The sequence below is a fragment of the Sapajus apella genome, unplaced genomic scaffold (genome assembly GCF_009761245.1).
Source record: "Sapajus apella isolate SASKATOON/1434 unplaced genomic scaffold, GSC_monkey_1.0 scaffold136, whole genome shotgun sequence".
Classification (NCBI taxonomy): domain Eukaryota; kingdom Metazoa; phylum Chordata; class Mammalia; order Primates; family Cebidae; genus Sapajus; species Sapajus apella.
In genome coordinates this window covers 318,702-338,870 of record NW_022437076.1, presented here as the reverse complement: position 1 = coordinate 338,870, position 20,169 = coordinate 318,702, and the positions used below count along the sequence as shown (strand labels likewise).

General features: G+C 54.7%; 1 long non-coding RNA gene across 4 annotated transcripts; it reads right to left on the bottom strand.

The window, feature by feature from the left end:
* Window positions 1-17,431: 17,431 nt before the first annotated feature.
* Window positions 17,432-20,169, bottom strand: LOC116540166. Of its 4 annotated transcripts, none has more exons than XR_004264330.1 (3): window positions 19,798-20,169; window positions 18,169-19,063; window positions 17,432-17,845 (listed from the first exon to the last, which is right to left on the bottom strand). It is a non-coding gene; the product is annotated as an uncharacterized LOC116540166 (long non-coding RNA). The 4 variants fall into 4 exon arrangements; XR_004264331.1 differs by having other exon boundaries at window positions 18,169-18,883; XR_004264332.1 differs by lacking the exon at window positions 19,798-20,169 and having other exon boundaries at window positions 18,169-18,883; window positions 18,959-19,123.

The following is a 20,169-nucleotide window of genomic DNA, read 5'->3' as shown; positions in this document are numbered from 1 at the left end:
GAAGTCTCCAGGCCCCCATTACCTTGAGATCTCACCTCCTGTCCCTCTTCCTCCCATACCTCCTTGTGATTCCTGAACACACCAGTCCTGCCTACCCCAGGGCCTTTACACTTGCTGCTCCTTCTGCCAAATACGCTGCTAACTCTTCTACCACCCTCAGGTCTCTGTTCAAATGTCTCTTCTCAGGGAGATGCCTTTTCTGGAAATCTTATTTAAAACTTGCCCTTCCCAGCCTCTCATGCCTTCCCCAGCACCTACCCTGTGGCTAGCGCTTTCTGGCCACCTTCTCACCTACGGCCCTAGCTTCCCGTAAGCCAGCTCAGATTAGGTCACCAGTTTTACCTGCAGGCCCCAGGCTGAGGCATTAAGTTTGTGTCCTTTGTAGGGACACGGATGAACCTGGAAAGCATCATTCTCAGCAAACTGACAGAAGAGCAGAAGATCAAACACCGCATGTTCTCACTCATAGGCGGGTGTTGAACAATGAGAACACATGGACACAGGGAGGGGAGCATCACACACTGGGGTCTGTTGGGGGGAAATAGGGGAGGGACGGTGGGGGGTGGGGAGTTGGGGAGAGATAGCAAGGGGAGAGATGCCAGATGTAGGTGATGGGGAGGAAGGCAGCAAATCACACTGCCACGTGTGTACCTATGCAACAATCTTGCATGTTCTTCACATGTACCCCAAAACCTAAAATGCAATAAAATAAATAAATGGAAAAAAAAACCAAAAAGACCTCCATCTGCAGGGCTGGCCCCTACACCACTGCCCTTGTCTGGAGCACAGGCCCTGGGAACCATGGGGCTAGCTGGAAAGGGCTCCCCTCATCTCCCGTGAATCATGCCAGCTGCCCTTCTGCCCACACTGCTTTCCCTGTGGATGGTGCTGCCACCAGGTGCCAGTGTGGTGTGAAGGGCTGTGGGTGCGTGGCTCCCCCATCTCACTTCTCTGGGGCCAAATGTAGCTGAAAACGTTATATTGAAGCCAAGAGATCTTCCCAGAGGCCTCCTCCCCAAGAGGAAAGTCAATAGGTGCTTCAGAGATGCCCACACTGGGTGCCTGTCCTCAGCATATGCCTATCTATGTGGGGGAGACCCCACACCGAACAGCAAGACAGTTAAGGGCTAAGCTCACCTGAGTATAAATCTGGCCTCAACCTCTCCTAAGCCATGGGACCTTGTTAAGTCATTTTATGACCATAAGACTCAGTTTTTCCATCTGTAAAATGAGAAAAGAAATGGCTCCCTCAAAATGTTGTAATGAGAATTCTAAATGAGATTGATACATAAAGTGCAGACAAGGCACACAGAAAGTACTCAATAAATAATTTATTAGTATTATTATCATAATATCCTAACCATCTGTACACCCATCCAGTCACTGATTGATCCTTCCATCCATTCTTTCACCCATACACACATCCACTCATCTAACAACACATTTGTCCATCCATCCACTCATCTACCCATTCACTCATCCACTCATTCATCCACTCATTCACCCATCTGCACATTCATCTATCTGCTTATCTATTCATTCATCCAATCATTTATCCATCCACCCATCTATGTATCTATTCATCCATCTGTCCACTCATCCATCTATCTGTCCACTCATTCATCTGTCCACTCATCCTTTCATCTATCCATCCATTCATCCATTGAGCCACTCCTCCATCTGTTCACTCATCTATCTGCTCATTCACCCATCCATCTGTCCATTCATCCCTCCACTTTTATCCATCCATCCCTTCATACATCTACCTGTCCACTCATCCATTTATCCACTCATCTATCCATTCATCCATCCACTCATCTACATACCTAACTATCCATCCATTCATCTGTTTGCCCATTCAGCCATCCACTCTTTTATCCATTCATCCATCATCTATCCATTCACCTAACTAACCATTCATTCACTCATCCATCTACCCACTGATCTATTCATCCAACCCCCATCTGACCATTCATCCACTCATTCATCCATCCACCCATCCATCTATTCATCCACTGTTCATCCATTTCTCCATCCATCTGCACACCCATCCATCCAGTCATCCATTCATTCATCCATCCATCTAACAATTCATCCATCCCTCCATCCATTCATCTATTCATCCATGTACCCATCTATCCATTCATCCATACTTCAATCCATCTATACATGCACTCATTCATTCATCCATCTACTCATCTATCTATTCATCCATTCATCTAACCAACTGTCCACTCATCCGTCTATCCATCCGTTCATCCATCCACTGATTCATCTGTCCTCTCACCTTTTCATCTATCCATTCACTCTTACATACATCCACTCATCCATCCATCCATCCATCCACTTATCCATCCCCTCGTCCATCCATCCATCCATCCATTTATCCATCCACTCATCTAGCCATCCATCCATCCATCCATCCATCCATCCATCCATCCATTTATCCATGCACTCGTCCATCCATCCATGCATCTTTTCATGCATTTGTCCACTCATCCATCCATCTACTCATTTATCTGTCTACTAATCTGTCCATTCCACTGATTCATCTGTTCACCCATTCATCCATCCACTCATTTATTCATGCATCCATCATCCATCTCTTTATTCGTCTATCTGTTCATTCACCTCTCCACTCATCCATCTGTCTGTTCATCCATCTTCCTATAAGTTGCCTTTCTCTGCCATTTACAGGATGGGCTTTCTCACTCATCTCTCACTTCCAGAGACTTTTCTAGCACCTGACCGCAACCTTCCTAGTACAACTCCCCTCTCTGTCCCCCATTGCTGACACAGTCAAGCCCAAACTTCAAATTTGGCTGGATATTCACCTTCTACACTGGACCCACCAGAGGCCTCAGGGCTCAGGTGGTGGAAGAGGAAAAAGGAGGGGGTAGGGCCACCACCACCCCCCCCAGCCAGCCCTTACTCTCCACTCAGCCAGGGACCATGGAGCAGGCAGCCTGCCCTGCAGGTAATTAATCAATAAACCAATCATTGAAGTAATATTAATTTGGCACTCACTTGATGCCAGGCACTGTGCCCACTACTGGGGAGAAGACAGTGAACAAAACAGAATCCCTACCCTTGTGCAGGTGGAGTTCTAGCTCAGGAGAGAAAGAACAAACAAGCTGAGTGAGGAATTACAGCATAAGGTGTTATGGAGAAAAACGGGGGGAGGGGCTGCACTGTCAGGTGGGATCACTAGTTTCACTGAGAAAGACCTGAAGAAGGCATGGAGGAGCATGGTGGGGACAGCACCAGGCAGAGAGAACAGCACGTGCAAAGGCCCTGAGATGGGACTGGTGTGGGGAGCTCCAGGGACAGCCTCTGTGGCTGAGCAGAGGGAGTAAAGGCAAGAGGGGTGGAGTTTGGGGGGGCTCAAGGCCTTGGGGAGCCTTTGCTTTTGTTTCTGGAGAGGGTGGATCCATGGAAAAGTTTGACAGAGGGTGACCTGAGCCGATTCAGGTGTGAAAAGGCAGAGAAGAGGCTCTGGAGCCCCTGGCTCCCCTGCAGGCCCTCAGGGTGGCTGGCGTGCACTTGCACTCTGGGACAGTCCCTGGAATGCGTCTGCCTCCCCCACGGACTGGAGGTGCCTAAGGACAGAGACTGCATCTGCATCCCCAGCACTCAGCAGGGGCCTGGCTACGGAAGGCAATGGGAAGCATTTGCTGAGATGAAGGTGGGAGAGAAACAGATGATAAGAACAAGAGAATCCGTGAGCAAAGGAATGAATGTGCTAGTGAGTGACTGAGGCCACAGGCCGGGGGCTCCCCCCTTCTCCTCTTTCCAGGCCTCTGGGTGCCCCACTCCCCACCTGTTAAACTGTATAATCCTCCCCACCCAGAGCTCCGAGGCCCTGGTAGTCTCAAGCTGCCGCTCCCAGCCTCTACGGGCCTTAGGTGACAGCGCTGGGGGTCCCCGCTCCAGCTGGGGGTCAGGAAGTCTTTCCATCCACTCCAGCAGCTGCAACCAGACACCTGGTCCCTGAGGCTAGGGAAGGCAGTGGAAAGGACTCCAAGGGGACCCCACCCTTGTCTAGAGATGCCAGGCTGCTCCCCCACCCCCCACCCCCCACCACTCCCTCCCCAGTGCCATCGCAGCCACTCTCAGGAACTGCTCAGCCTCAGTAATGGCAGCTTCTCCCTCCCTGGAGGCCTCATCTTGGCCTGGGGACCAGGAGGACAATTAGCATTAGCGTCTTCATTTCACAGACAGGGAAGCGGAGGGCCCCCTCCCCCGCCCTGCTGGTCCCAAGCCCCTTTCAGCGACCCGTGTCAGTCCACCTCCCCCTCCTCAGTCCCATATGTAGCTGTGAATACGAAATCATGTTTTCAAAAGTTAGTTTGAAATTTAACATTTTCAGTGTAAAACAGAAACAATACTGTCATGTTCTGTTTTGCCTCAGCCCAGGCTCAGGCTATGCTGGGGGCCCGAGCGCTCCCCAGAGCACCCAGGGGAAAGGGCCGCTACCCCTCTGCTGTGGAAACCTTCACTTCAGAACTCCTCAAGTTTAGCCCAACCTCCATGAAAGAGATGCGCGGACCTAGCAGCCTGGCAGGGGCTGATTTACCCAGGGACCTGCTGGGGACTCCCTGTTGGGGCGCGGTAAACAAAAACGCTTTGCTGCAGAGGAAGCAGTTGAACCAGGCCAGGAAGGAGGAGACAGAAGGCTTTTCAGCTCTGAACAGAGCCAAGGTGGGGGAAGCATAGGCCTGGAAGCAGGAACCTGGCTGGATGAGCATGGGGCGGGGTCACGGGGCAGCAGGCAGGTCACAGAGGTGCCCCAGGTGAGCTGGGGCCTCATCAGGAGCACTGTGGGGAGCTGAGGCAGGGTGGTCATCTGCGTCCTGGCCCCAGTGGAGCTGAGTGTGGTCCTTTCTTTCCAGTGCAGCCTCTGCTCACAGCCAGGCCTCTTTCTACCCAGCAAGGAGAAAGGGTCTCAATGTTTAGGGGAATTTCCCCAAGGTGTCCCCTTCCTGGAAGGGCTGTTGAGGCCCCAGTATCTGCCCATCCAGCAAAGGCTGAAATTCTCGCACTGGTGGCCCATTGTGGGAGCGACTTGAGGGGTGGGAGGACCACAGGAAGCGTGGTGGGGCAGACAGCAGCACAGGTGAGGGGCCCTCTCCTCAAAACCAGAAGAAAGGGACAGTCCCCCCCGCCACAGTCAGCACCACATGCCTGTGGGCACATGAACATGTACACACACACATGCACATACATGCATGTGTGCATGCACGTATGCACACACACATACATGCACGCATGCACATATGCACACCAACACACACAAACATGCATGCATGCATGCACACACATATGCACACAGGCACACACACATACATGCATGCATATATGCACGGGAGCACATGCACACACTCATGCATGCATGCACGTATACACACATACACATGCATGCATGCACACACATGCATACAGACACGCACACAGATGCACACACATGCACACGTGCATGCATGCACACATGTATATACACACTGACACACATGTGCATGCATGCATGCGCACACTGCAGCTTGGAAAATGTCTATGGCTCTCCCTGCACACTCTCATTATAAAATAATTGAGCGCTTGTAACACTGTTTCTCCTTGAGGATCCCAATTAAGACATCACTTCATGCTCTTCCTCCCCTGAAGGCCTTCTCTAATTCCCCTCCCCTGGCACGCAGGGCAGGCAGCGCTAAAAATACTGTTCCAGCCACACTCTGCCACGCCTTCCTCCTCCCCACGCTGACCCCACCCAGAGGTCAGGTGTCCCTCTCCCTCCCTGAGTGACCTGGAACAAGTGACTTCGTCTAGGTAATGGGGAGAAGAATGACATCTGTCTCATCAGGTCCTCATGAGGAACAAAGAAACGCGGGTCAGGCAGGGTCAGGCCCTCCACGGCCTGGGCCTGGTACGTGTTCCAGGTGGGACAATTCACTTTAGGGTGTGGCTCAGCCCAGATTGTGAGGTCCCCGCCGAGCTTCCCGCCAGAGCCAGCCTGGAATGCCAGGGCTAAGAGCTTCTAATTCTAATTCTCATGCGGAGAGTCTGATGTGAGTTTCACAAGGATTCTGACTCCTGGCTGCTCAGACACCAGCAGATGCAAGTCCCCTCTTTGCTCCCCACACCTGGCCGGAGGCCCCATGGTTTCCAGGACACAGGCAGTGCCCCCCACACCACCCCGCAGGCCTTCCTGCTGCCTCTGAGCACCTCATGCACAGCCAAGGGACTTCTGGGAGACTGGAGTCAGACCTGAGCCCTCAGGCTTAGCATAGCAGTGAGAATCTGCGACCCACCTCTGCCACTCCCACCTCCCTCCCTCTCCCCCAGCCTCACTGGCTTGCTAGCTTCCCCCCACCTCAGGACCCTTGCACGTGGCGTCCGCTGCCTGTGACCTTCAGCCCTTGCCCTCCACTTGGCAGGCTCCTTCTCAACACCCAGGCTCAGCTCAAAGGTCTCCTGGAAGAGGCCTCCCCAAACCCTCAGACAACAGCAGCCACCCCACGCCTGTCTCCTGACGCCTGTTTCATCTCCTGCACAGCCCTTTCCTTCCAGAAATCGTCCCACTGATTGCTTTCTGTGTTCACTGTCGCCTCCTCTACTGGAGTCTCTCTCCCTGCTGTGTTCCAGCGCCTGGCATGCAGTGAGCACTCACTAAGTGTCTGTTAGTGAATGAATGAATTCTGTAACCAGGAGAGCCTAGGTTCTTGGCCCTCCCACACCAGGTCCGATGCTTTGTTAGCGCAACAAACTTTTGTTGATTGACTGACTGATGGGGCACAGCCCCTCTGTAAGGGTAGTTCACATACACTAGGAGAGTCAGTCAGAAATCAGCAATGCAACCCCTTCTTGGCAAAGATGACAGAGGCGCCTGACTCACTGGCCCTGCAGCCCACACAGCGCTCCGCTGGCCATGGCTACCTGCCTCAGAGATGCAAGAAGTCCTTTCAGTGGGTCCAGCTGCCACTTACACCTCGCTCTCCTTTGTCTTCCCCAGCTCTGCAAGGGTCAGCTGCAGCCCTGCCCAGGCTCAGCGGAACTTGACACCTTGACCTTGGATGGGGCCTCTGAGGCCTGTGGTGGGGGGGGGGGTTGGTGAAGGGGCAGAAGGTCTGCCAAGAAGGGCAGGTCCTGAATGGAGCCAGAGTAAGGGCTGGGAGGGAGGGGCAGGGCTAATGGGCTGCTAATGGCCCTGCATCTGGGTTGTGGTGACCCCGGGCTCCCTAGGGGCTGGGAACAGTGCTAATGGGGCTGCCCCTCCCGCAGCAGGCCCTTCCTTTCTGTTCCAGGTCAGCCAGACCCTGTTAAGGGGTAAGTGGCAGGGGAGAGGGAAGAGTGATCAGCCCCCTCCATGATCCCCACCACCTTGGCCCTCAAGGCAGCTCAGGGAGCCCAGAAAACAACTAGATTGAGGGGGAGGACATAGGCACTCCATCTCCTCGTTACCGGTGGGGAGCTGAGGCTGCTGCGTTAATCAGGTCCCATTCACCTTTTCCCCTCTTGTTCCCATGTTCATGCTTCACCTCTCCTCTCTGGATTCAAGTCCCCAGGCACGGGCCCCAGCTGGCAGAGAAGGCCAGGGAGGGCACAGTAGGCACAGTGCCCAGGCCCCACGAAACTTCCAGGTCCACAGTGGGAGCAGTGAGAGGAGACAAGACAGATTCAAGGCCTTGAAAGCCAGCTGAGTCTGAAGTTTGGGTTTGGATCTGTGAGCAATGGGAAGTGAAGAGAGGGCTTGTGATGGGAAGGTTGGGATCAGAAGCTAGAAAAATCTCCAGAGAGAAGAGATGATTGCAGAGGCTGATGTAGTAAATACCGGAGAATGGAAACAGAGGGAATGTGAGTAGATGGATGAGTGGGCAGGTGGATGAGTATATGCGCTAAGAGGGATGTACGGATGGATGGATGGATGGATGATGGACGAATGGATGGATGGATGCATGGATGGATGGATGGACGTAAGGATGGATAGATGGATAGATGTACGGATGGATGGATGGATGGATGTACGGATGGATGGCTGGATGTAAGGATAGATAGATGGATAGATGTACGGATGGATGGATGGATGGATGGATGGTTGGACAAATGGATGGATGGATGGATGTACAGATGGATGGATGGTTGGACAAATGGATGGATGGATGGATGTACAGATGGATGGATGTACAGATGGATGGATGGATGTAAGGATGGATGGATGGATGGATGGTTGTATGGATGGATGGATGGATGGATGGATGGATGGATAGATGTACAGATGTATGTATGGATGTATGTATGGATGTGTGGATGGGTGGATGGATGGATATACGGATGGATGGATGGATGGATGGATGGATGGATGGATGGATGGTTGGATGGATGTACGAATGGATGGATGGATGGATAGATAAATAGATGGATGAATGGATGCCTGGGTGGATTGGTGAGAGGGTGCATGGATGCGTGGATGGGTGGATGCATGCTGGGTGAATGAATGAATGCACAGATCGATGAATGGATAAGTGAATGGGTGGGTGGGCAGGATGGATGGATGGATGAGTGAGTGGACAGATAGGCGAATGGGTAAGTGGATGGGTGGGTGGGTAGATGGACGAATTGATGGATGAATAAATGAGTGGGTGAATGAATGGGTGGGAGAATTGGTGAAAGAGTTGGTGGATTTTGAATGGGTAGATGCATGGGCGGGTGGATGGATAGACGAACGGATGCATGCATGAGTGGGTGAATGGATGGGTGGATGGATGGATGATGGATGGGTGGGTGGATGCATAAGTTAAGTGGGCGAGTGGGTCAGTGAATAAATGGAGCGTGGCAGAATAGATGGATAGATGGATGGATGGGTGAGTAGTTGGCTAGGTGAGTGAATGGAGTTAGAGGGATAGATGGATGGACAGGAAATGAATGGGTGAATGAATGACTAACGAATTATATTTCTATTCCAATGAAGTCATAAAATATATGTGTTAGTGTTTTTTTATGGAGAAAGGGACTCATTTAGGCCAAAGTGCCCTGGGTGCTTGAAAGTCATAATGTGGCCCTGGGGAAGGCCTAGCAGCCCTCCCATGATGACCTGCCTTGTCCTGCTCCCTCCCTCCAGCCTGCCTTGGCCTCCAGGAGGTCTCAGTTTCCCCACCTCCAGGCTTTTGCCCAGGCTGTCTCTTCTGCCTTGAATACTCTTGCCAAAACTCTTCTCCAGGAAGCCCTCTGGAGCTGGCTTAGGGCCTGGTCTGGGTTCCCGCAGAGGCTTGGTCTTCTGTTTGAAACAGCCTTCACCCAGACTGTGAGTCCGGGGGTAGGGGGTGGGGTACGGGGAGCGGGGAAGCGGGGCGGTGGTAGGGGGCCATCATCTCTCCACACAGGCAGGAGCCCTGGGAAGAGGAAAGGACAGCCCCAGTTACCTCTGTTGCCCAGATCCCCACCAGGGACCATGTCAGGTCCCTCATTATCGCCTCTCACCATGCAGTTTTCCAGATGAGGACCAGCCTCAGGTCAGTAAATGGCTAGACCTTTATTCAGCAAGAGTAGCCTGAGGCTCTGAAGGGGCAGGAGGGGTGGAGGGGAAAGGGTCCTGGGGAAAGAGAGCCCAGGACCCAGCAGCAGCAACAGGAATAAAAAGGCTGTTACCATAAGGGCAGTGCAGCAGCTACAGCAGCTCTGCCCCTTCTCTGCTGTGTGACTGTGGAGCACATCCTTAACCTCTCTGAGCCTCAGTTTTTTTATCTGAAAAATAAAGTCAAGTTATCACACAACCAGAGGTCAAGTGGTGAAGGACATGCAGGTGCTCAGGGGAACATCCACAACTGTGGTCATTGGTCGTGCCTCCCAAGCTGGCTTCTTGGCTCCCCTCAAATCCCACCAGCAAGGTCAGTATCGCTACACTCTGGCCTCAGGCAGGCATAGGGCCTGGAGGTGGGACCTGTCTGTGGTGGGTGCAAGCACTGGTGTTGGTGGTGGGGGCTGAGGGTGGTGGGAATTGACAGCTGGCCAGCTCGGGCAGGGGAAGAGCTGGGAAACCAGGCCAGATGCTGCGGCATTAACCCAAGGGCAGCAGGACACCATCATAACTTCATCAAATGCCCAGGAGGGGCCCTGGGCTAGGCTTGGGGGTGGGGATCCACTGTGAGAAGAGGAACCATAGGCTTACTGGAGGAGTCAGAGACGGAGCAGGAAAGATGGGAGCCAACTTCCATTCATTCATTCATTCATTCATTCATTCCTTTGCTGAACACCCGCTCTGGGCCAGTCCCTGATCTGGGCGCTGGAGACATAACAGGGGACAAAAGAGACAAAAGCCCCTGTTCTTGTGCAGGAAACAGACAACTAAAATGGAAATGCGTCAACTTCAGAGGAGGCAGTTTCAGGCAGAGGTCGGGGTATGAAGGTCAGGGTAGCAGGGAGGAGAATGAGGCGCCAGTGGCTACTCAGCCAGGGAGGTCAGTGAGGGCCTCTCCGAAGACGGATGTTTGACAGGAGACGTGAAAACTGGTGCAGAGATGGAAGAAGAGTGTTCCGTTCTGAGTGCAGGGGGTCACCAGGCACAAGGCTTGGAAGCAGGACAGAGCATGGCGGCTCACACAGAGCCCAGAGAAGCAGAACGCTGGCTCCGAGTGGGGCAGAGGCTAAGCCAGATCGTGGGGCCTGAGGGTCACAGCACAAGGCTTGAGCTTTATTTTTTTGTTTTGTGGGGAGCAACTGGAAGGTTTGAAACAGGGGCAAGATGGTCTCTCTGGTGGGTTTATTTCTTTTAATTGAGATGCTATTTATATAACATAAAATTAACCATTTCAAAGTGAACAGGCCAGGTGCAGTGACTCATGCCTATAATCGCAGCAATTTAGGAGGCCACGGCAGGGGGATTGCTTGAAGCCAGGAGTTCAGGACCAGCCTAAGCAACGTAATGATATTCTGTCTCTATTTTTTAAAATGTATTTTTTAAATGAATCATTTAGTGGAATTTATGATACTCACAAGGTTGTGCAACCACTACCTCAATCTAGTTCCAACACATTTCCGTCATCCCAAGAGAAAACTCTGTCCCCATCTCCTCTCCCTTCAGCCCGTGGCAACCAGCAACCTGCTTTCTGTCTCTGTGGATTTCTCTACAAACACACTGGCACTTTTGCCCTTTGTCGTCCCCACTAAAATGTTGCTCTCCTGGGACAGGGACGTTTCTGGGACCTGCTCACCCAGTGCCCAGCACAGTGCCTGGCACACAGCAGGCACTCAGTGACCTGGCGGAAAGAATGAATTTGGGGATTGCTGTCCGCTGGCATTTCCTGTGAATGAAATCCTGCACGCACACCCTTGCACCTGGCTGCTGTCACTCAACCTACGCTGTGAGGCTCATCCGTGTTGCGTGACCAGCACGTCCTTCCTTGTGACGGTTACATGATGCTCTGCTGTGTGGACAGACCACGTTTCACTTTGCATCCTCGGGTGATGGACGTCAGGATGTCTCCACCTCTGGCGACAGTGAGCAGCCTTGTGTGAACATGGTCGTGGTGGTGCTGTGTGGACGCCTGTCTTCATTTCTCCCAGGTGTACACACCTGAGCGTGTGATCGCTGGACCACGTGGTGACGCAAATGCGCCGGCGCGTATGGAAAATAGGATGGTAGGGAAATGAAGTTGGCTGTGGGGCCGAGGTGACCCCCGGCTGGGCATGCTCTTCCCGCACCAGCTTTCGGACACGCTCCTCCCACAGCGGGAAGACTTGGAGCCGGAGTCTGATGCCAGGAAGGGCCTGCTGGGGAGCCCCAGAGTTTGGAGCGGGGTGGGCACTCAGCCACCCCAGGAGCCAGAGATGCCCCACTTTGAGAAGCCTGCGGGCCCCAGAAGCAGATGGCTACACGGGCTCCTGCCGCTCTGCGGGTTTGTCTCATCCCCCTGCGGAGGCCAAACGAGGAGAGGGACACTGGGTGGCAGAGCTGCTGGACTCGTCCTTGGTGAGGATGAGCCAGGCCCAGCAACTCAGCAACCAGGATGTCGGGAGCACAGTCACAATAAATCAACTCTTGCTCCCCCCACCGCCTCTCCTCTCCCCTCCCGGCTGAGCCTCAGGTGAATTTCCTCCCCCTCTTCCAGGACCCCCAGGCTTCTGGGCTTCAAGGTAGCTCACCCTGCCGGAAATCCGGGAGGATTGCCACCATTTCCCAGAGACTGCCCTGTGGGCATGAAGATCTGGGGCCTGTCCTCTGACACTTTAAGGGCCTCCACATGCCCTTCTGTGAAATGGGAACAAGAATCCTTGCCCCACCACCTGTCTAGGGGCTACACAAGGGGAAATGAAAGCCCAGTTCCCCAAAACTGCAGGAGCCTGTCACAGCGTTGCACCTTGCTGAGCCTCAGTTTACCCAAATACTCAGCAGGATTGGACCCGTGGCTTCTCTGCCCCTCTGGCCTGTCACCCTGAGCCAGGAGGAGTGCCCCCCACCCAGGCAAGGAGAGGCCTGTATGACAGGGGAGGCGAGGCCCAGCCCAAGCCCAAAATAGCACGGGATGGCAGGATGATGGAGGCAGTGCCAGGCGGCGGCAGGGTGGGTAATTGATTGCCCTGTGCCAGCCATGAATAAAACATCGGCCTCTGCTCCATCTGGGTTCATTATTTGCTGGGGGGACAGGCCTCGTTTATTAGGGTTGCCTCTGCTTGCTTTCTCCTCCTCCGGACGAAGAAGACCCTGCCCTTGCCCCTCCCTCCTCCCTCTCCTGACTTGGCTCCCCAGTGCCCAGAGGACAAACTGAGGCTCTGGGCAAGATGACCTGTCCGTGTCCTGTCCCATCCTGTCGGCAACCCTGACTTTCATACCTCCCTGCCTTTGCCTGTGCTATTCCAGCGCCTGGAACCCTCTCTCTCTTTCTTCCCTGAGGAAATCCTGCACTGATTCCACAGCCCAGTGAAGAAGCTCTTTCAGGAGGCTTTGCCTGTCCTCAACACCACCCTGGGGGACACAGGGCCCTACCCACACTGAGTGTGGTTAGTGCCATCCCACCCCTGCAACAGCTGACCGCTGGCCTGGGGGCCCTGTTCTCCACTCCCCAAAACCACGCTGCTCACTCTCAAAAGTACAAACCCCATTCAATCTACCTGGAGGTGCCATTTTTCACCCATCAGGTTGTCAAGGACCCCAGAGTGGCATGGGCAGTAACCCCAGACCCACTGATGACTTTGGCTCACAGATAGCCAGGTCCCTGAGCAAGGGTGCTGACTGCAGCCTGTCTGCACAACTGGGACGCCACCATGGTGCATAACACACGGGGACATCCACGCTGTCAAAGGTGACAGAGCCAGGAAAAAGGAGGCATCAGCTCCACTGTCCCAACATGAGACACTTCACCAATGCATCAGGTTTGCGAAACCCTGGGTGCAGAGCAATACCCACACAGGCTACGTTTTCTGTTCAAAATAACCACAAAAAAGGACCCAGTGACAGAGGCTCGCACATGTAATCCCAGCATTACAAGAGGCCAAGGGAGGATGATCGATTGAGCCCAGGAGTTCTAGACCAGCATGGGTAATAGAGGAAGACCCCATCTCTACAAAAAAAAAAATTTTTTTTAATTAGCTGTGAGTGGTGGCTCATACCTGTAGTCCTACCAATTTAGGAGGCTGAGTCGGGAGGATCCCTTGAACCCAGGAGTTTGAGGCTGCAGTAAGCTGTGATGGCACCATGGCACTCCAGCCTGGGCAACAAAGTGAGACTCTGTCTCAAGAAAACCAAAACTGAAAAACAACCAAACAAAAAAAGAACCGCAAAAAAGATGTCATAGGAATGCTGTGTGTACGGCAGCCTCCAGAGGACACACAAGCAATCCAGCACTGACCTCTGGAGAGAACTGAGAGGCTGGGGGCGTGGCGGGGAGGGACATTCACTCCATGCCTGAATGACTGTGAACATGGGGCCGTGCACAGTGCCCATGGAAATGAAAATAAAACCTGCCAGCCTGCTGGCCGGGGACTTGCAGTAAAGCACAGACACCGTGGACGTGATTGTTGCTGGTGGAGATTGCAGCTTCTGGATGCGTCGGTGGCGCTGTTCCGGTAGCTGAGTGGAGATGCCGGCAGGATCCGCATGCAGCACGGGCCCGGGGGCCTGTAGCCTCGACAGCCATCCACCTGGAGGCACTGATGGCACGGGAAGGCGTCCGGGAGGGCTCTGTCCCCTTCCACAGCGTGGATGTCTCCACGTGTTATGCACCCTGCCCCATGGTGGCATCCCGGTTGTGCAGACGGGCTGCAGTCCGTACCCTTGCTCAGGGACCCAGCTATCTGTGAGCCGGAAGGTGGCCGGTGGGGGGGAGGTGGAGGAGAACCCTCAGGCGTGTTTCACTGCATGACAGATGTCCCCGAATCTGCCCAGATGCTGGCGGAGGCTCTGGCCTCTTCTCGCTGCCTCTGTGTTTCTGAAAATGCATCGCTGATGGAGTGAAGGGACTCACCCTCAGGACTGCCCCACCAGGCTGGGCACCCAGCATTACCCCATTCCAGCCCTGGGCATGTGTGTGTGTGTCTGGGCGTATCTGTGTTAGCACATCTGTGTGTGTCTCTGTACCTATGCAGGTATAGATATGTATGTCTCTATTAACTGTATTTGTGTGTCCATGTATGTGTGTGTGTGTCTGTGCAGATGTGCCTGTATGTGTGTGCATGTGTGTCTGTGTGTACTTATGTGTGATTGTGTCCTTGTATCTGTATGTGATCATGTGCGTCATGTATGCACACTTGTCTGTGTGTCTGTGTACCCATGTGTGACTGTATGTGTCCCTGTGTGTCTGTGCTGTGCATGCCCCGGGTGTCTGTGTGCATGTGTATGTATCTGTGTGTGGCTGTGGCTGTGTCCCTGTGCACCCTGTGTAGCTGGGTCCATGTCCAGCTGTGTAAGAGGCCCCCGCAGGGGAGGCTGGGCTCTCCCATGGGCCCTGATGAAAGTCAAGTCCGTAAAACAAACCTTCTGAGCTCCAAACCCCTGGTCCTAGGAACAAGCTGGACATGGGAGTAAGTCAGGCCGGAGTGACTGTGAGGTCCCCGAGCCTGTGGGAACAAGAATGAAGACGAGTCCTGGGTTTGGGGTCCAGGCCCCCCCAGCCAGTACTGAGAGGGCAAGAGAGTGATCACGGCAGCCCTGTTGGCTGGGCCGATCCTCTGGCCGGGAGACTGCTGGTGGGGGGATCTTCCTCTTGGCCTCTAGGGCCACTAGGTGATGCTCAGGGCTAGGGGTAGGGATGGACCCTTCATGACACCCCGGAGCTGCCTGACTGGCCCTGGCTGTGCCTGCTACAGAAGTGATATCTAGTGACAGCATGAGATGTGACATCACTGAGGCCTCCTCAAAGCTGAGTCTGTTACGGTGGAAGAAGACCATCAGTCTTCCTCCTCAGGAAGCTCACAATTCCGGCAAGGAAAGAGGCCCACAGCCAGACCGCTGCGACCTTCGAAGTCAGGCCACGGCCACAGGTGCGTCAGGCAGGATCCGGCCAGGAAGTGGAAGCCCTCAGCTCTCTCCAACAGAGAGAACTGCATCTAGGGAACTGGTCACACCGTGATGAAGGCTCTGAGACCTAAACAGGCGATGGGGAGGAATCCCAGACTGGAGTCAGCACGAAGCCGCCATCCCAGTCTGGAGGCAGGGAGGAAGGCAGTGGGGTCACCAGTCCCAGGGGCTGTGTTCATGCAAAGGGAGAGCTGGAGCCTCTCCAGGGGTGTCTGGAGCCATGGGGGTGATGTGGCTGCTGCCAAGGAGGCCATCCAAGGAGAGATGTAAGGAGAGACGTGCCCCTTCCCCCACCACCGCCAAACGCAGAAGCCTGAGAGCAAAGGATGCTGGGAAGTGACCTGAGGGGTCAGAGCAGGGGCCCCACCTGGCAGGCTCAGACGGGGCAGCACAGCTAGGCCCACGCATCCTAGCAGGGGCCTGGTCTACGTCAGGTGCTCAAATGCTGGCGTCGCACAGTGAATGGATGCAGGGCAGGACATCAGCCAGGGGGCTGGGGCCCCAGGTGGGAAAAAGGAAGGGATGGACACTGGGTGCATCCGAGCCGAGACCTCAGGGGCCCTGAATGCCCGCTTGGGTTTGGCTGAAAACCTGAGGGCTGGCATGTCCCCAAACATTCTCTGTCTTACCATCAAGGCCCCTGACTGCTCTTGTTTCTGTCCTGAGCTAGGCAGCCCAGTGTTCATTTCCCTCATTCTCCAGACAAGGAAACAGGCGCAGAGGTGTGGAGGACCTTGACCAAGTGACAAAGTGACCTGCCCGAGACTTTAGTGAGGGGCAGCACAGCCCAGAAAGCAGCGGTGGACGCAAGGCCCATCCACCCCTGGCTTCCCAGAGGTGGAGAGATTGCTGCAAACTGCCAGCGATGGGTGACAACCAGGAGCACCTTGTCACGACCGTTCGGTGACCTTTCAGTCCTGCCTTGTTGGGTGGCAACCTGGCTTCAATCGCCAATGTTTTTCTCCAGGCAGAAGATAAGCAGAAACCTGGCCCAGTGCAGTGGCTCATGCCTGTAATCCCAGCACTTTGGGAGGCCGAGGCGGGCAGATCATGAGGACGGAGATCGAGATCATCCTGGTCAACATGGTGAAACCCCGTCTTTACTAAAAATACAAAAATTAGCTGGGCGTGGTGGCACGTGCCTGTGGTCACAGCTACTTGGGAGGCTGAGGCAGTAGAATGGCTTGAACCCAGGAGGCAGAGGTTGCAATGAGCCGAGATCGCGCCACTGCACTCCAGCCTGGGCAACAAGAACGAAATTCTGTCTCAAAAAAAAAAAAAAAAAAAAAAGAAGCAGAAACCTGTGACGACACAGGTGCCATCTGTGCACTGTCCACATCCTCTTGCCAGGGCCACGCGCCCAGGTCCTCACAGGACTCAAGCAAGAGGGTGGAGGAAGAGAGGCAAGTGGGGAGGAATTGCAGGCCAAAGGGGTGGACGCTCCTGACTCCAGGTCTCAATTCCTTCAGAAAGGCTGGAAATCGGGACTTTTTATGGAAACAAATCTCAGATTTGAAAATGCTGGCCCCTAGTTGGCATGTTTAAAGTAGGTAGAACAAATCCATGGAAGCCATGCTGAGTGTCTGCATAGGGGCCAGGCCTGTGAGCTCTGCCAGCTCTGAAGCAACTTTCTTGAGTGCCAAGCACACGCCGACCACAGGGCCTTTGCACTGCTGCTTCCCGCCCGGAAAGCTCTTCCTGCTGGCATCTCGTGACTCACTCCCACACTGTCTTCAGGCATCTGCTCAAATGTTGTCTCCTCCAAGAGGCCTTTCCTGACCTTTTCCTTCCCATTTTGTGGGTTTATTTTTCTTCCCAGTGTTCACTTCCACCTGACATCTCAGTATCGTCCAGCTCCCAATGAGACCATCAGCTCTGTCGTGAGGGCAGGGTCCCTGGCTTAGGTTTCCCTGGATGCACAGGGCCTGCCCAGCCCACAGCAGACACTCAGTCGACATTTAATGAATCTGTGGTTTAGCACTTCAGGACCCCTGGGGCACGGTCACGGGGACACAGGGCGCCCAGGACCACACGCCTCACAGACATGATGTCTGAAAGAGGGGCCAGCTGAGCGGGTTTCCACCCCTTCCCACCCCACAGGCTTGCTGAGAACTTTGGGACGGCCCAACTCCACTGGAGGCCTCAATTTCCCCACATGTGCAATGAGGGGGTGATACGTGCCACCGTCTCAGGGGCACATGTGGGGTCCCAAGGCGGCCATCATTGCCAGCTGCCTCAGCCAAGCAGAGGGACAGATGGATTGATCAGCTCCATATTGATCGCGTGGTCACAGATGCTCTGGAGGGGGCAGGAGGGGTGGGAAGCGGAGCGGAGCCAGGGGCCCTGGAGAAATGAAGAGAAAATGCCAACCCCCATCAATGCCTGGGGCTGGCCAGCGGGAGGGGCGTGATAGTCCATCTGAGGGTTTCTTTCCCTGTCACCTAGGGGTTCAGAGGCTCAGGTGAGCTTCAGGGGAGCCAGGCAGGGGCGAGTTGTGAACACGGCAAAGAGCCCTCCCCAGCACACCCTGAGGAGGCCATCCAGAGCCTCTCTGCCTCTAAGTCTTGGAGCAGCTGAGGCCGGGGGAGCTGAGGCAGAGGAGCTCGGGGTGGGGGGCGGGGGAAGGTCCCTGCCCACCCAAGCCACGTTTCTTAGATGCCGCTCACCGGGGCTGGAAGTGTATGCCAGGCTAGCATTCTGCTGCAGAGCCCACTTGAGACTTGTTTTCACACAAAAGCCACCACGTCCTGCCCTGGATCTGCCAGGAAAGCCAGTGCCCAGGAGATGAGAAACTGAGAACGTGGCCAGCTCTCTCTGGGAGCGATAGCCCTGTGTGGGACATGCAGCCACAGCACAAAGACCTAGGACCTAGGGGTCTTGGGAAGGGAGGGGGCTGAGGCTAAATCCCAGCTCCACTCCAATTTAGGGGGCAAAACTCTTTTTTGCTGAGGACCTCGATTTCCCCATCTGGAACCTGTCCCTCAGAGTCTTGGGGCTCCTGGGTTTTAGGGAGGGAGGGGCAGAAAACAACCTTGGAGTGGACTGATGGGCAGGTCGGGAGCCCAGACGGAAGGCGCAGACAGGACGAGACCATGAGGACTGTTATCGAGGCCTGGCCGGCAGGAAAACAAGCCCTTAAACACAGGGCCTGCAGCTCAGCCATTACGCTGCTGGGTCCCTACCCCACAGCATCGGAACAGGTGCTCAGACAAAGCTTGCACATGAATGCGGATAACAACGCTGTTCACAGCAGCCAAGAGGTGGAGACAGCCCTGAGCCCATCCACAGATGAATGAACACACAAGTGTGTCCGCACAATGAACCCGCTCATCCACGACATGAAGAGCGTGGCGTTCCGGCACTGGTACAGCATGCAAAGCCCTGGAGGACACAGAAGGACGAATGCTGAGGGTTCCATTCACATGAAACGCCCAGAACTGGCGAATCCATACAAACCGAAGCAGATCAGAGGCTCCCACAGGCTCAGGGGAGGACGCGTGGGGAGTGACCGCTCCGCGTTGTCACGGGGTCTTCTTCTGGAGCGATGGAAATGTTCTGAAACTAGAGTGGCGATCATTGCACAACATTGTGAGTGGAGTGCCACTTAATTTGTATGCTTTAAGGAGGGCAATTTCACCTCAATACAAAGGGGGGAACCCTCCACCGGGGACACAGCAGCCCACTCAGAGACATGGCAGAGAGGCGGGGCTCTGGATCTGGCCCTGCAGGGGCAATGAGGACACCCACGCGGACACCCACGCTGCCGGGGCTGCTGTGAGAGGAGCGCAGAGCACGGGGCCCAGGGCAAGGGAAACATTTGGGGCGTTTGTCACCCTCCCCAGACCATGCTTCTGCAGGGTGGCCCAGGCGGCTCAGGCTGGCTGTCCTGTTGGGGAGGCGCCGGGCTGACCCAGGCCACACCTGGGGCCGCAGCCTTCACAGTGGCCAGGAGCCGAGCCGAAGTGGGGAGTCACGTAGGTGGGGTCGGCCCTCTGCCCGTGGCTAGCTCATGTCTCCACCCTGGGCCTCACCCATCTCTGAGAAGGGGATAGACACCAGTCCTCTAGGAAGCTTCAGTGCCAGAACCTTTCTGCATCTGGAGTCCCCAGGGAAGACAATCCATCAATCAATCTGTTGATCCACCCACAGGACCAATAGAGACAGGATGCCACATTTGGTAAGCAGTGGTGAGCAAGCTGACAGACGGGTTCAAATCCCAGCTCCTCCACCTCCCAGCCCTCCACCCTCAGGCCCCAGCTGCCCTAGCCAGCCTTTCTGGGCCTCAGTTTACCCACCTGTAAAATTCAGGTAATAATCACCACCACCCCATAGGGTACTGTGAAGATGGAACGAGTCTGTGGGAACAGCACCTGGCTTGTGGCGTGGGCTCTGGAGGTGGGGACTGATGTCCTGTCTAATTTTCACTGTTGAGAATTAGAACAAACTGTTGTCCAGCTAAGGGGAGAAAGGAGCCCTGCCCAGAACCAGCCAGAATGAGGAGACTGCATGGGCTTATGCCACCAGCTCGCCCCTCCTAAGAAGCTGTGCTGAGCTATCCCCAGAGTGGACACTAGAGGAGAGGCCAGGAGAGGGGGGCTCGGGAGAGGACCGAGGAGGTGCCCCCCACTCACTTGCACACTCACAAACTCACACGCACTTAGACACAC